The sequence below is a fragment of the Oxyura jamaicensis genome, chromosome 2 (genome assembly GCF_011077185.1).
Source record: "Oxyura jamaicensis isolate SHBP4307 breed ruddy duck chromosome 2, BPBGC_Ojam_1.0, whole genome shotgun sequence".
Lineage (NCBI taxonomy): Eukaryota > Metazoa > Chordata > Aves > Anseriformes > Anatidae > Oxyura > Oxyura jamaicensis.
The window spans coordinates 143,588,871-143,605,277 of record NC_048894.1 but is presented as its reverse complement, the minus strand read 5'-3'; the positions used below and the strand labels follow the sequence as shown (position 1 = coordinate 143,605,277).

The window sequence follows — 16,407 nt, the reverse complement described above, 5'->3', positions numbered from 1 at the left end:
AAATAAAATAAAATAAAATAAAATAAAATAAAATAAAATAAAATAAAATAAAATAAAATACACTGTTGGAGACTTCCAAAATCAAAAATAAAGGTTAATTTTTGATCCCTTTTCAGTTAAAAAATAAGTGAAGTCCTGAGAATTTTCCAATACACCCTGTATTTTTCTTGTCTTTCTGCTACAAAAACAGTAGTCTAGACTTGGCCTGTCCATGCTGGATTCTTGAAGTCAGGCTAAATGTATTTGGAAACAGCTCTCAAGTCTCCTTGAGCCTTTCAAGACACCGTGGAGACAGGAGTCAGGAGCTGGGAACTTACCTGGTACTAACCTGCTTCAGTTCTCATAGAAGGTGGGGTTTTAGGCTTAGAAGTTCAAGAGACCAACTAACCTGTAAACTAACAAAATCCAGAAACAATGCTCCTGACAAACAGTCTTGCTTGGTAAGGAGCAAACTGATAAGGAGCAAACTGATAAGGGTTCAGGAAGTAAGCTGTTAAGGAAGTTAATTGGCAATGAAGATTCACAATCAAAATCTATCTAGGATCAGAAATTTGTCAAAGCTAGTGCTAATTCAACCTACTTTTATGTTTGTCTTACACACAATGCAATGATCTTTAAGCAAGAAGAACTTTCCCCACGACATTCTCATCCAAATCAGTTGTTTTTATCTGACACTGCTCAGTGTGAGACTACTGAAACAATTTTTCTAGTCCATCTCTTTCATCCATCCTCTTCCTCAGGTGATAACTTAAATGTATGATGATAACTTAATGAATTGCACAGCAGCTTGCTCCCAGCTATCATATTTTCTGGGGGTCCAGAAACCTTCTTCATCATATGATAGATTCTTAACTGCAAGGTTATATGGTATGACACTTCTAGTATCAACATGTTAATGAAACTGAGCAATGTGATGGGAAATTTTTTGGCTACCTTTCAATTCATTTAGTTGTCTTAATATAAAAAATCAAGAGAATTACCTTCAAAAGAGCTATTTTTTTATATTAAAACGATATTGAAGTATAGAGGATTTCATTGAATCACTACATTATTTGTGGTAGGCTTAACTAGTTTGACATTCTTTCTTCTGTTTTCATCACTCAGTGTAAATCCAAATGATAAGTGGTTGAGATCATACCTTCTAATAATCTTCCATTATTTATTGCTTCAGGAAGGCTGCTTGATGAATTAGTCTATAGTTTACATCCTTGGAATACAATTGTATTCAGGTTATAGCAGTTAAATTTTCTCCTGGAAGATTAGATTCTTCCAGGAAAGTCTAGTACAGCAGAAGATTTAATATTAGAGGATATTCTGTTTGGGCAGACTGCTAGATAATTCTGTGAATATATACTGGAGTCTTTTGGAAAGTGAAATAACTAAGGGGAAACCAGCAGAATCTTGGAGAAGACTTCAGTGTCAACACATATTTTAGTATCTTTCTTCACTGGCTTATGTAAAGTTGAGTATTTGAAAAATATGAATAAAACTACTAATTCTAATTCTACTAATTGAAAATATTGTAAAATAGCTAGCATATATATTGAATTATAACAGTTCAAAGTGTTTAAAGCCAAGTAGAAAAATATTTTATACTACCAAGGGTGCTATCTGTCATACAGTACAAGAAAAAATGAAGTTCAGATGAAAAGACATTCATCTCATTTTTTGAAGGTGATATCCATTCTCTCATGAACTAGTCTTTAAAGCCAAAGGTGGCTTCTTACCTGGACTGGACTGCTGTGATCTAGGCAGAACTAGGAGGCACTGACAGTGAATAATTGGAACAAGCTCATTGGTATTTTCTGTATTTCCCTCGTTTAACTACCCTTAAGCATGGCAAATACCTCTCCACAAGCAGCAGTTATTATAAAACATAGCGTAAGGTAGATAGTTACCCTAGAGCTCGCTCTGTCATGGATTGTCTAAGCAAGGAAGAGTAATTGCTCCAAGGGGACAAGTTATGTGGATTCTGGTGAAGCTAATCAATCTTCATCACAGGGCTATATCTTTCAGAAATCTGGCTAAAGCCAAACCTATTCAGGAACAGATGGTTTGTAACAAGGGTATTAAGTAATTTTTTTTCTTCTCATGATAACATTTGGAAGGCCATCCAGGCCTCAGGAATAGGTGATGAAATCATATATGAATAATGGGAATTGTTATCATATCATGTAGCACACAAAATCGCAGCATTAGGCTGGAGGCTGAGCAATCACATCAGCTTGTTCAGGCCCCTGGCTCCAGCAATTACTTTTTATTCATGCTAGTTGAATCAAAAATTAAATGTCCAGTTGTGAAAAATGCCACCCAAGGACCCTGAGTGGATGCAAACCTGCTCAGGCACTAAGCCATACAATATAAAAAAAGTGTGGGGATTATGGCAACAGACAAGGGTGGAGGGTTGATTAAACTGTACTTGCATATTTTCTGTGGAGAAGCAGCAGCAAAAAAATTAATAGAACTGGACAAAGAAGATATCACAGAAAAATAGGTGATAGCTAAAGCATGCTTCTGGTATTAGGTAAGAAGCAAAGATCATGAGCATTATCTGGAAAGAAATAGCACTCTGAGTGAGGTGTTCATGTTGTTTCCATTCTGCTACTTCCAGTGAAATTGGGCTTTATGCATCTTCTTTTAACTGAAAACGATCTCATCAAAGTGTCTAACTCCATCATTAAACTTCTCTTCATGATATATAATTATTATTAAGAGTAACATTTTTGCAAGAATACTCTGCTTTCTGTATACTCCCCACTATTCCCAGAACATCATTTCCCAGCTCTGTACATTCCCAAAGCTCAACAAAATTAAGGGTATTCAGCACATGTGCCTTTCCCATGGCAGCTGGTGAGTGAGATAACTTTTGTCCCGCTATGGCACAATCCATTTCATTATTTCATGCCTTTCATATTGGAAAAAGTACCTCAAGAAAATAAGGCTGCCTTAAGTAACCAGACTCCAGATGTCTAGCACCTACATGCAATGCAGGATCATAACCTATGCAAGCGCCAAAAGCAGTCAGCGAAACATCACAAACTGAGTTTGATGCAGAGCAATGCCAGATCTGACAACAATAAACCACAAGTAATATATAACCTTATCAGCAGTGAAGCATTCAGTAGAGCCTACATCATCAGGAGCTGGCTGAGTGCAGCCTCAGAAAGAAGCCTATATTTTAGCAGTTTTGAATCATTTAATTTTCCTTCTCCATTTGGTAATGTCCTTTGTTTGGTAAGCCTTTTTCCCAGCTCATCTGTACTCACTGATAGTCCCGTACAGCTCCCTTCGATCCCCTCAAACTTGATATTGTAGTTCCATTAGGAGTTATGATTAGTTATCTATCTTCTTGGACAGTCTAGCCCCTAACTGTAGCAAGTAGAAAAGTATTCAAGCAGAAACGTGTATGTTTTATACTAATCCAACCAGTACTGACTGCACAAGATATAAGGAATAAGGTAGTGTTGCAGGAGACAATGCCAGGCATGATACAGGGTCTCCCTTGCCCATGGGATCTGATCTGTACATTGGTCATGTTTATGCCATTGTGGGCACCAATTAGTCATTTTAGAATACTGCCCTTCCAAAATTGCAGATTTTGCTGCCACATATACATTTGCCATTCTTTTTCTTTACATAATTTTTTGAGTTCCTTAGGAAAAGCATTTGATACAGAAGGGCTGATTAGAAACTGAACTGTCACTGGTATTTCCTACCTGTTAATTGTTTTCCATTGTAGGCAAGACATAAAACTAGACCCAAAACAAACAGGGTTTACCAGAACAGATGGACAGTTTTTCTTCAGTTGCAACATACTAAAAACTCAAAATATACCAAAATGTAAGTAGTACATAAGGAAAACCTTACTAATTCTTGAACAACTAACAAATTAACTCCTAAGTGGATCAATCATCTGGCAGTCCTTGATGCCGTCTTTGAGTTGCACGTGTTATATAACTTTTCTGAGAGTGTCAGGTATGTGAGATATCAAGTTTTGCTTTGTCAGATAACTCCATTTTAGTAGAAGTGTCTATGTTAATACTGTTAGAAACTTCTAGAAACACCTTGAAAGACCTTCGGTCACTTTTCATGGGAAAAAAAAATAAAAATAAAAATAAAAATAAAAATAAAATAGACTATCCTCCTATCTCTGGATCTCTCAGTTCTTTATTCTTAGAACATTTGTGCCTTGATATTTAATGAATCAATACTGATCAGAGGGATAGTTAAAATCAAAACTAATTTTACATCTCCTTATCATGAAGTACAAAAAGCAGTTTTCCATGTACTCCCAGCTAGCTAAGCACCTCGCTAACGAATAGACCTAACTCAAATATGGGTAGATACAGACCTTGTTTAAATGGGAAGGGAAGGAAGTAAAAGCTCTGCAGCTGCCAATATCCCCCACAAAATTAATTTTTACAGAGGCCGGCACTGAGGAAGTGAGCAAAAGACCTTTGGATGCCTCTCTTATTAGCAACCAGTGCAGGCAAAACAGTCAACATTTCTCATTTAATTTTATTAATTGTTTGTTGAATAACTGTAAGTATGAGCAACCAAACAACCTGAGACATTTAATATTCCCTGTAGTTGTGCCAGCAAAACATGGAAATACAGTAAGTCTTCTGGAACATTTCCCTAATCTAGGACTCAGGTAAACATCAAGTTCCTTGCTGGACACTCAACAATCATCTAACAGGCAGAAGGAAATGACCTTGCACTTTTGTGTCTGGCTAGAAGATTGTTGTCAGTTATTAAAGAAAGATATGATAGCAATAATTCAAGAAGATTATCATTTTTAGACTTAATGTTACTGTTTACAACTGAGAATGAAATGGTACATTCTGATAAAAACAAATCATGACCGTATCATAACAGAGCTGAAAAGCTGTGGCTGATGCAAAACTGTTTTAATGTTGGACTACAGAGATACATCTGTGAGAAAGCTCACAGATTAATTTTTTCCATGGATAGGCATCATGTTTCTTTCTGTGACTCAGGCTGGCAAAGCGGGTAAGCATTTCTTCAGATTTCATAATGCCAAACTTCAGAAGACCTGACTTTAAGAAAAGGAAAGTAAATATATGGCAATCAATAATGGTGGAAGGGAGGAAGAAAGGAAAAGGGAAGCAATGAGATCAGCACCAGGTGAGAGCCTAACGCACGTATGCAACTGGATGTGGTAACCAAAAACAACTGCAGCCATTGTACAAGAAAACAAAGAGTGGGGATATGAAAAAAAGGTTTGGTCTGTTCAAGAAGGACATGAAATTAGATGTTATAGGGAGTAATAGAAGCATAATTGAATAACCATCATCAACAAAACACAAAAATTGGATATTTTGCTACAGAGGGAAAAGGTTTAAATAAATATAAGGGTAGTAAGGTGGTATTATCTAATATTATATGACAGACTATAAAAAAGAGAAGAAAGGGAGTACATAATAGCCTGCTCATGTGATCATCCTTTTCTGAAGACTGATGAAATAGATTCTAGTAGATAATTCTCAGGGGCAGGATTGTCAAGCTGTTACATGGGAAAGAGAAAGGCACATTCAGCCAGAACTTTACTTTATCTTGGTTAAAGCACTGTCTGCAGTTGGGGACTGAAATTCCAGTGAGCCAAAACTGCAAGCTGAGACACTGCTGTCTAAAATCTCTTGGAAGAAAATCCACAAGAAAAAATAACTATTTTAACCATAAGGAAAATATAAATTGATTCTCAAAATGAGAAGGTTTCCATTCATCAGATGTTAAAATAAAAACTAGAGACAAAAAGCTTGTCTTAATATCCAGGCTTTTCCTTCTTGTATCAACTTTTCTTGTCTGTTCCTCCCTCTTCCTCAGTGAGATATTAATTTTACTGCAAGGGTGAATTTGGCAGTCAAGAAGCATGCAAAATATTTTTTTTCTGAAATCAAAACACCTTCAAAATTGCTGTTTTCTAGGGAGTTTTGCTTTAAAAATATTCTCTTTCCTAACTTTTACTTTGGATGAAACTAACCACAAACATTTTCTAGGGTATTGGTTAAATGTAGGGAGTAAATGGCATGTAAAAATGAGCTAGTTACTATCACTTGATAGTGATAAATTACTTCAGTGTTAGGATAGGTGATTGAAATAACTGCCATTTCAGTCTCTGTGACATTAATGAAGCAGCTCTTACAAGGGACTAGCTTGAAATAGATTCAAACAAACATGATAAATAATTTGTTCTACTAGAAATAATATTCTGAGTAGCTGACACACCGTAAGAGTGGGGGTATGATTTATCTAAGTATTCCCTCAGAAATCCTTTCTTCTTTGCAAGCCACATGAAAATCATGGTGTCACTTAATACCTATAAAATATTTTATTCTTCGTTAGGTAGTGTGTAATATATAGTGTAAGTTAGTTCACATGGTAGTGACTATTCTGTTCTTTTCAAATTGCTAAGACTCATTACAATGAAGCTAAAGAAATACAAGCAGCTAGACCAGACGCCAAAATTGATGAATTCTTATTCTATCTACTTCTGGAGTCATCAGGAATTTTCTCTGCAGCATCAGCAAGAAGTAGATAGTTGGTGACCAGACTTTCCATGAGATTTAGATGGGTGCCTTTTCAGTGAGAATGAACCATTTCTGAAAGCAGAGCTCAGAGAACATGTCAGCAAAAGTGGAAATTTTGGAGGGGGAATTTCCCTTGTCTCCATCACAGAAAGTATTAGCATAATTCCTCAAGTGCACACTATCTAAGATACCTGTGAGTTATTTATTAATAGTTAAAGAAGTTATTTGGCATCCAGCATCAAATATAATTCTTGAAAAGGGCTGACAGCAGAATACATTTGTTAACTAGAGACATGCCTAAACTTTGCCAAGAGAAATACTGAACTAAATGTGCACTCACTGAAGGAGAGCGTGTCTTTTTAAGTTGAAGTCCTTGTTTATAAAGTTTCCTTTTTCATCATGTCATATTTCTCTATACTTAGATTGATAATAGTAGCAGTAATAATAAGGTAAATCAAGCTAAAGAAGACTTTTGCCTGGTACATGACTTGAAGATTATCTTCTTCTGCAGCATTTTCTTTATGTTATACTAGAAGACCACCCTTGTGATTCCCTAAAGCCCCGGCTTGTTTATATTTTGTTCATTTTCTTTAGTTTAATGAGGTGATAAATAAATGAGATTTACAAGGAATAAGGGACTGTCAGTGCTAGAAACTGAAGTTCTCTGTTTATTCATAGCCCAGGTATGGATGCCGACAGGCACAGTGCAAATACGTCTGTCAGTAATCGTGCAGTTGGCCTGAGGGAACAAGGCTGTTAAGTGGTGGTTATAATACAACTTCTTGCTTCTTAGCATTTGGGACACTTTCCTGAGCAGACGTGGTCAATGTTATCACCCCATAGTAAAGTAAGTGTAGTCCAGACAGGCAAATTTAAGGTAAGGATGGGTGAGTAGACTGTTCTCTCACAAATCTCAAGTATCTGTCTCTTCTAATGTATTTTCCACATGAAATAAATAAATAATAATTTAAAAGCAATAACAACAACAACAAAAAAATCTGCTACATGTGGCATAATAATTCATATAAAACCATGGTATGGTAAAATCACTCAGGCAGAGCAGTCTCTGGTGCGCAGCACTGCTACTTAGATCCTCTCCCTTTGGCTGCCTCTCAGACAGACAGGTTCTCAATCAACCTGCAGGCTATTTATCTGGGCATACTTGGTAAGGAATTAATCTACTTGGCATGCCTGGACATGAAGGGTCCCATGTGATCTTAAGGGTACCCTCCAGCATGTCTGAGCCCATGCTTACAAGATCGCTGTCTAGTCTTGATGGTGGTTTTGAGCTGGAATGGCCATCAAACAGTACCATAGGTAGTCTCTTGGGCTCCTCCACTACTAAAGTACCTTGGAAGTATATTTGCTGACGAACTAGCAGATAGCCAAGAAACTTGAGATTTTCATGTGAGTCAACACAAGTATCAAGATCCATTATACAACTTACAAAAAAAAATAGGGTAAGGAAGGTCAACATACTCAGGAAGTTTCATGAGATTATCCTGAATTTTAGATACTGGGAAAATGCTTTAAAAACTTCTGAAGTAGCATGACAGATATCAAAGGTCAATATTTTCAAATGGTGTTCTCATAAATCAAATCAAATTGTCTATATATTTTAGTGTGACATCCAACATTTTTAGTTAGTTTTGCAAGTCTATTGACACCGGAATGCAGTTCATTTGTAACTACTCTTTTGCTAATAAAGAAAGAAGATTGAGATTACAAGGAATTCTGCACACATACACAAACTAATATTTTCCTTTACACATTCATTAAAACATTATTTTGTTTCTTCTTTAAGAATAAAGAGTCATTATAGCTGGGTGTGGAACAGAAATCCCAGTGTTGACTATAGCTTCATCTTACACCAAAATTAAAAAAAAAAAAAAGGGGGGGGGGGGGGGGGAAGGGGTGGAGAATTAGGAGAATAACAAGTATTCGGCCATTTTTCCATGACTTGGAATAGACATACTACCTAGGGTGTTGCTAAGGCATTATAGGAAAGAAAGGGAGACAAAATCCTAATTATATCTTTTAATATAAACCTATAATTCTTCCAACTCTGTTTTATTCTCCAAACATTATAATTTACAGTAGCAATTCTCTACTAATCAGGTGATGTTAATGTAGGGTTCTTTTTAACCAGGGAATTTTAGTGTTAAAAATTATAAAAGATGTCAGTCAGTTTTGAGTGTAGTGCAATTATTTTTATGGCTGATAAACTGAATGAATAACTCCCTGTGCGCAACATAGGCAAAGCAGGTTTGAACAGTCCTTGGTCTGCTTTTGATTTACATGCCTATACAAAGATGTGCAACTCTTAAAAAATATGGTATTACTGCACAATAAAACAATTGGGTTAGAAGCAATCCTACTGAATATTTTTGCTATCTTTCGCGCTACATTGCAGTTGCAAATATATATACATGCATTAGGTCAAGCCCTATAGCTAAAGCACAGCTATTGAAGTTTCTTTTTTAAGATAAACTGATGAGATTGCAAAGATTCTTGGAAAGATAACAAAAAGGGGGTGTGTTATCATCGGTCTTGACGTCATTAAAAACAATGTGGGCAGATAACATTTAGTTGGCACCTAAAGCACTAAAATTAAAGATAAAGAATCCTTGAATGACAAGAGGCAACATCTCCTATCCTGAACTAGGATTATCCTACAGAGCCTCAAGAAAACCCCAGGGTAAAGGTAAGGAAGAAAGAGTTTTAGTGCAACATCCCTTAATTATATACAGATGTTTACAAAGAAACGTAGCTATATCATCTGCATGGCAGAGAAAAACAGGGATTTTATTCCTCTGTCTGTTATCAATTAAATCATCAAAACAAAATTATCATTCAAATTACAATGTATCATTTCACTTTTAGAATGTATGGGGAGGAGGCAATCTATGAAGCAGAAATCTGCTAACCATCAAAGCAACAAAGAAACATTAAAGTTCAATGGACAGTTTGTTCATGCATGTTTTAATCTTTTTTTTTCTTTTTTTTTTTAAGAAAAAATGGAAACCATGTTCACGTGGTCAAAATAACACTTGTGTCAAAGAAGCCTTTGAGGTTCAATCCAATGAAACAGACATTTTTCTCCTTTCTTTCCTTTTTTTTATTATTTTTTTTTATTTTCGGCAAAACCCCATAAAGCCCCAAAATGTTTCCAAGAGAGGAATATGATACCCAGAGATCCGAAGGTGGAACTGCTAGAGTTTCTGTGTCGGAAAATATCTGCTACAAGGCAAGTTTGTCATAAACATAGAATATCAAATACGTAGCTTGCTTCTAACTGTATTCTTTTGCAAAAACAGTTGCAACTGGGAACTGGTTTCTTTTAGTACTTATATTCTATTGTCTTCCACCGTAGACAGGTAGTATGTGTTATACTTGCTCAGTACTACATTGTATGATATCTATGTTTTAAAATATTAATCTGATTTTAGAAAAGTGGTGCATTCTAATCATTACTTTTTTTCTGTTTATACATCTTGCATAAATAATTAAGTAGCTTCCTATTGTTTTTAAGCTGGCAAAATTGAAAGAGTAACAATGCACCTTTTGAAGAAAAAAAAAAAAAAAGTGGGTTTGGGGTGTTTTTTTTTGTCATTTGTATGTTTTTTATAGGAATAGGTACGTTGGTTTGAAAAATTAAAATCTTCATGTAATAATACAATTGAGATGTTAGATACTATATCTGGCTGTCTGTTTTTTCCACTAGCAGTTATTTTCAGAAACGATTCCCTACAAAGTTATTAATATTTTCTCTTGCTCTGAAATTTAAAACCTTTTTTCCTCCTAAAATTAAGCAACAGGTATGCCGCTGTACTCCTGATGCAATCCTTACCTGGGACAAAGGGTCACATTCATAAAAAAGCTTTCTGTGGTCAGGGCCCTTTAATGCTTTCCTTTTAAAGATGAAAATAAGGACACAGATGATTTTATTAGAGATAGAAAAAAGTCATAATTATGTAGTCACAGAGATTAGTGTGTCATTAAGGTAACCTTTAGCAACGATGGATTTTTCCACAGAGTTGAGGCACGGGGACTGGAAAAGAACCCTCTGCCTGCGCCTCTGCACACGGACACTGCTACTGAGCCTGCTCACAGAATTAGCATCTGAATTTAAACGGAGCGTTGTTTCAGCTATCATTTATACCTACGATTTTTGACACTCTGTCCAGAAGGACAAAACAGCCCAGAAAAGGTAATCATTCTCTAGTACACAAATGCGATGTCCTCACTGTTGACTTTCATTTTCTGTCAGATTAGGGTGCCTTTTTCACACATAGGGGTCTATTTCAAACGTCTTACATGGGCCAAGCAGTTAAAAGGAGAGTTATCAGCTTAGAAAAATAACTACCATTAGATTCACTATTGCATTTGCTTTTAAAATTTAAGTGTATACTACATTAAGTGTGTCTCAGGTTGTATGGACGTGTTTGCTATCTCTTCACTGCATGTAAACATGGGCTTGTGTACACAGGCTGCTATAATTTCATGGCAGTGCCTAAGTGTCTGGTATTGACAACAGACAGAAAATTTTGTTTTCATATTTCCTGACCCTTTCAGTCACATCAGTATTGCAAATAAAAGAATATATCTATATGGGCTCATGGGAAAAATAAAATAGGTAAAAAACTCAGAATTTGGGAGTTTGTTTGCTCTGAGTATTGCTTTCCTTTTGAGCTGCCTGGCTGTGCAGGATATCACCTCGGGTAGGAAATAAACAGCTCTGAGGCAGCCAGAAAGATACTGCCTGGCTGTACATCAGCCTTTCCATGCCCACTGTTCCCAAAAGTAAACGTCAGTAGGATTAGTTTAATTTGGGACCTCCTTATTGTTTCTGACGTAACACATTCTTTCTGCATAAGCTTACCGGCCATCATCAAAAGTGACAGTGGCTTGCTGCTCAGCGAGTATTAAATTCACCGTCCAGTCAACTTTTCTCAATAAAAGGGCTCGGGAAGAGTTGCCACAGGAGATTGAAAGGAATTTATTGTTTTACTGATTTGGAAACAGTGTATATGGGGGTTGTGGAGGTAATGTGCTGCTGAGACAAGAGTATATTCCAGCTGGCTCAGAGACTAGACATGCCTCCTAACTTTTATGTTCCTTAACACTGAAATGTGCCAAGAGAAGCTCCTGGGCATCCTCAGGAGCAGGCCCAGTCCTTTGCCTGCCGACAGCATGTCTAAACCTGAACCTGGTCCTCTTTAGAACAGACTGGGAGCTTGGGAGCACACCTTGAGCCTTGGCTTTTAAATCAAGCTTTCCACAGACTGTCAGCTGCAGAGCACAGGATGATAAGTTTACTGGCGAGGTTTGTGCCTCTTTGCTGAACTCAAAGCCTCAGGGCAGTGAGATGGCGTGGATTCTTGGCCCTTTCATCCCCAGTCTTAATTGATCTTCAAGCACCTTGTGTGAGATACGCGATTACAGCTCTGTGAGGGGTCATTAAAATACTGGTTGTGCTACCTGGTGGATACGTGCATTTTTCCGCCATACAATATGAGCTCCAGTTCTTCACAAGAAATATTTAAGTCCTGTTTTATTGTTTTATTTCAGTTAGTTTTGCCTTTTTTTTTTTTCTTTTTGCAGAACACGCCTGAAAAAAAAAAAAAAAAAAAAAAAAAAGGTAGTTGAGTTGCTTTCTGGTGTACATGTTTACCACTCAAAACTCTGAATAGCTGTTTCACTTGTATACTTGAAGTGTGTGTATAAGCACCAGGTTACTGGAACTATTTTCATTGGAAATATGCTGTAATCAAATTATCATAGCACTTAAAATCAGTCTCGTGGGGTAAATACTCACAATTATGACTGTGAAGTTTTGCTTTCTGTACATCCTCTGCAGCGATGGCTTGAAATGTGCTGTTTGATGAATATACCCACTATAAACTCATTCCCTAGAATGCTTAATGTACTTACTGAGGGAGAAACAGTGCTTCATGAATTAAGAAAATGCCTTTTTTGTCACTTCAGAGCACAGACACAGCAAAACTCAGGTTCTGGAAACGTAGCAAGCAAAGAGTTAAATTGCATGGCTCTGCAGCCTAATTGTGTCCTCTGCAACTTGTATGTAGCTGATGGGGAGTCCCTGGAGGCTCTTTTGCTGAAGGCAGTGAATGAGCAGAGGTAGAAGGGTAAGACAGAGTACTGTGGCATGAATGTGGTTGTGGTAAGTGATGACAGAGGAGGGGCTGTGCCTCTCTGGGTATGTATGTGATTGCCTGTGATTGACCCCTGTTTTCATGATCAAAGGAAAAAAAAAGATACTGATGCACCTGGGGAGAGCCAATATAGCTCATTTCTGCACTGTCATGTGTATATTACATTTAGTGGTAGGGTACTGAGATCGTCAACGACTAGATGGGAGATGCGTGTGGTCTGTGGGTTTACAGACGGGTAAGTGAAAGAAAAGTGCTAGACTGAGTCATCTGCAGAGGGGTGAAGGCACTGTAAATAACAATTTAAAATATATATATATTGATGTGATGCTCTTTTCGTGGAGCAGAGAAAGTGCTTGAGTGTAGGGCAGGTGGAGGCAGGTGGAGGCAGGTGGAGGCAAATTCTGTCCACCACGACTGATAGGTGATTACATGGACAACCCTAATATCATCTTGAACTCCCCAGATTTCAGAAATGTAAACTGAGCATGTTTCCTGTTTTTCCTCACCATTTGAAAGGGCACAAAATACCTCTACGCAAAGGTAAATTGCTTTAACAAAGGTGTTTTTTTTTTTTTTTTTTTTGCTTTCTGGTTTTTGTTGCTGTTTTGTTTTGTGTTTGTTTTGGTTTTGGTTTGGTTTCATTTTTTTCTCACTGGGATTTTTTCTACTTGGGATGAGTTGCTTTTTGTTGTTCTTCAAGAAAGAGAAATCTTTCCTTTAGAAATATATGATAATTTTGTGCGTTTTGTTGTTGTTGCTTTTGTTGTTTTTCTGCTGAGCTTGATTATGTGGAGATAGTTTAGGTCACATTAATAACTCAGTGTATTTGTATGATCCTCTGGACACTCTTTGCCACTCCACACAATATATAACCTTCCCTTCCCTCACCATCTTTTCTTTTCTAGCCATTTTCCTTTTCCTCTCATTAGATCATTTGGGAAGATATTAACAACTAAAAAATAATTCCTAAATGTCTGTCACACCCTGTTGCATGCATACAGGTTGAAGAACTTCCAGCTTCCCACACACAGACACAAACACACAACGTCTTCTGTCCCTCTGGGATTTCAGCCCCCCAAATGGGAAGACCAATGCTAGTCGCTCTCTCTCCCGTCTGGTTAGCTCTCTCTGCCAAATCATACTTTCCTACCTCAAAGCAATCATCTCACTGAATACAGGGTAGTTTAAGTTTCACTGACATTGGCTGAAGGAAGGAGGAAGGTTGGCTTATTTGTGAATCCTTTTGGCCACCCCACCTGTATGGACATCATTCATATATGTACCAGACGGTCTTTCCTAAACAAACATCCTGCTTCACCAAAAATTCAGCTCTACCGACAATGCCATTCAACTTTCCTTCCTTTAAGAAAAGTGGGGAACTGCACAGTGATTGAGATAACACTGAGTGACTGAGGTCCAGCATGGGCTTCATGTCTACATGTGTGCATGCACACACACACACTGCTGGGTGTTTTGTTTTGTTTTGTTTTGTTTTTGTTTTTTTTTTAATGAATGAAAAAAATCTTTTTTCCTTGAGACCAAAGGCAAACAGATATTTAGATATTCTAACAAGTGAAATTGTACATGAAGCACTTAACCATATCCAATAGTCCAACTATGTTTTTCTGAGTTTTGGCCTGATTGGAGTATGCATTTAAGGAGACATAAATAAGTTAAAGAAAAAGGCATATAGTGACTTGGCTGTAGCAGAACTGCCATTTTTCTATTAAGAGTAAAGCAGCTATAAAAACAACAACCAAAACAAAAACAAAAACAAAAAACCCTACAACCAAAGCTATTGCATTTCTAATTTGTAATACATCATGTCATAATCATGTGGGATGCTCAGCAGACCAAATAAAGACAGATTACCTGGCCAGAATAGCTTATAAAGTCCTGATATTTTAAACACTTTCATAGGGTGTGGTGTTTACACTATGAAGAGTGCCATTAACTGCACTGCAACTACTCCTGGAAGAAAGCAGTGTCATTGACTTCAATGGGACTACTCAGCGTAATAAGCACCATGCCCAGTGGTAAGTGTCTGCAGACTATTATTAGCAGTAGTTACATGCTCTTCATGTTGCAGTAGCCTCTAGAAGCCAAGTCATGGATCTGGGCTCCACTGGGTTAATCAGTACAGGGCCAAAGTTAAGAGTGAGAATAACATGGATAGAGAAAAGGCTAGAATTAGTACGAAAGTGAGAAGAATAGGAAACAAGTGACATGGAATTGTTATTTGGAAAGTTGCTGTCTATATTTCAGTCTTACAGTTTTAAAAAGCTAATAATAATGGCTTTGTTTATTCAGAGCCACATTCAGCACAAAAGTTATTTACATCTTTTAACAGACTGAAAGGCTCCTCCTATCATGGCTCACTTAACCCTTTTCCTGCCCCTACTCACCACCATGAACTTTGGGAGCAGAATTCACAGCAATCCACGCTTTCTGTAGGACTGAAAGTTAAAAGGCACCCGTTTTGTTGTTGTGGAGGTGAAAAACTGTATTCAGGCTTTTTTCTTTGACTCCATTGTTTGAAACTTTGTTAGTTCCTTTTTTTTTTTTTTTCCTCACTTCCTCTTACATGTATTTACAGTGTCTGAGAGAGGCTAAATGGTTTTTGTGTTTGATCAGTCACAGGCTACAAGAGTGCCCTGGAAATCAATTATTTCTACATGTTGAGTTTTGTGACTGCATGCATATGAATGTGTGGATAAGTGCATATGAGTAAGTGTTGAGAATGTACAACTGTGGTGCAGTAATTCCTTTTTCTTCATTCACAGCTTTTTCAAAGGAGAAGGCATTACACTGATCTAGAGAAAAAAAAAAAAAAAAAAAAAAAAAAAAAAATATAAAATGTAAATATCCTTAAAAAATGTAATTTCCTAAACCAAATACAGACGAGAATATTGTGGGGGGTGGGGGGTTAACAGAGCTGCAGCAGTTACAAAATTGCAAAAAAGCATAATTCTTTACAAATACATGCAGTGTGGGAGGAAGGAAGGACTTGTGGTTTTGGCACTTGACTGGTGCTCACAAGAGCTCGATTCTGTTTCCAGCTCTGCCACAGACTCTGTTCGTAGATGCTATCACTGTGCAAATAATAAATAATAATAGTTATGAGCACTTCTGCAAATTATTATCATCTCTCTCTGTAAAAAGAGAATAGGAACAGTTCTTTTCTCCTAGTGCACCTCTTTTTTATGCTTATATTGTAAGAGGACTAAAGATGTATGCAGCAGTGCAATGTAGAGATCACCTAGTGAGCTCAGGTACATGAAGCAGTGCATGGTGTGTGAGCCCTGGTGCCTTGCCTAGCCCAGGTAACTGTGTGTGAGGGACATTTCACTCATATGAATTTATTAGACTACATCTTAGTAGTAGTTAAGGCAGGGTTGGTGTTGGTTAAGTGATTAAACAGGAATTTTCCATTATCACAATGGAAAATAATTTATAAGACAGTTCAAATAATAACAATGCCTCTTTCTGAAATTTCAGAGGATTGTGATAAAAGTTGTAGGAAGTGTCAAAATGTATGTTAAAGTGCTCACTTCAGTATTTTTATTTTAAATTATTTTCCGAGCTACTAAACGAACAGGGCATCAGACATGCTATTCTTCTTTTGACAGTCAGCCTAGGCTTATTTTCCCTGAGTCAGTGTGAGCATATGAACGAAGGAG

General features: G+C 37.0%; 1 long non-coding RNA gene across 1 annotated transcript in view; it reads left to right on the top strand.

Annotated features, from left to right (window-relative positions):
- LOC118163043 overlaps positions 1-7,399 on the top strand; it is a 41,678-nt gene extending 34,279 nt beyond the window's left edge. The window contains exon 3 of the long non-coding RNA XR_004748812.1: positions 7,345-7,399. This is a non-coding gene — a long non-coding RNA (uncharacterized LOC118163043). The remainder of the gene's footprint in view (positions 1-7,344) is intronic.
- Positions 7,400-16,407: the final 9,008 nt, after the last annotated feature.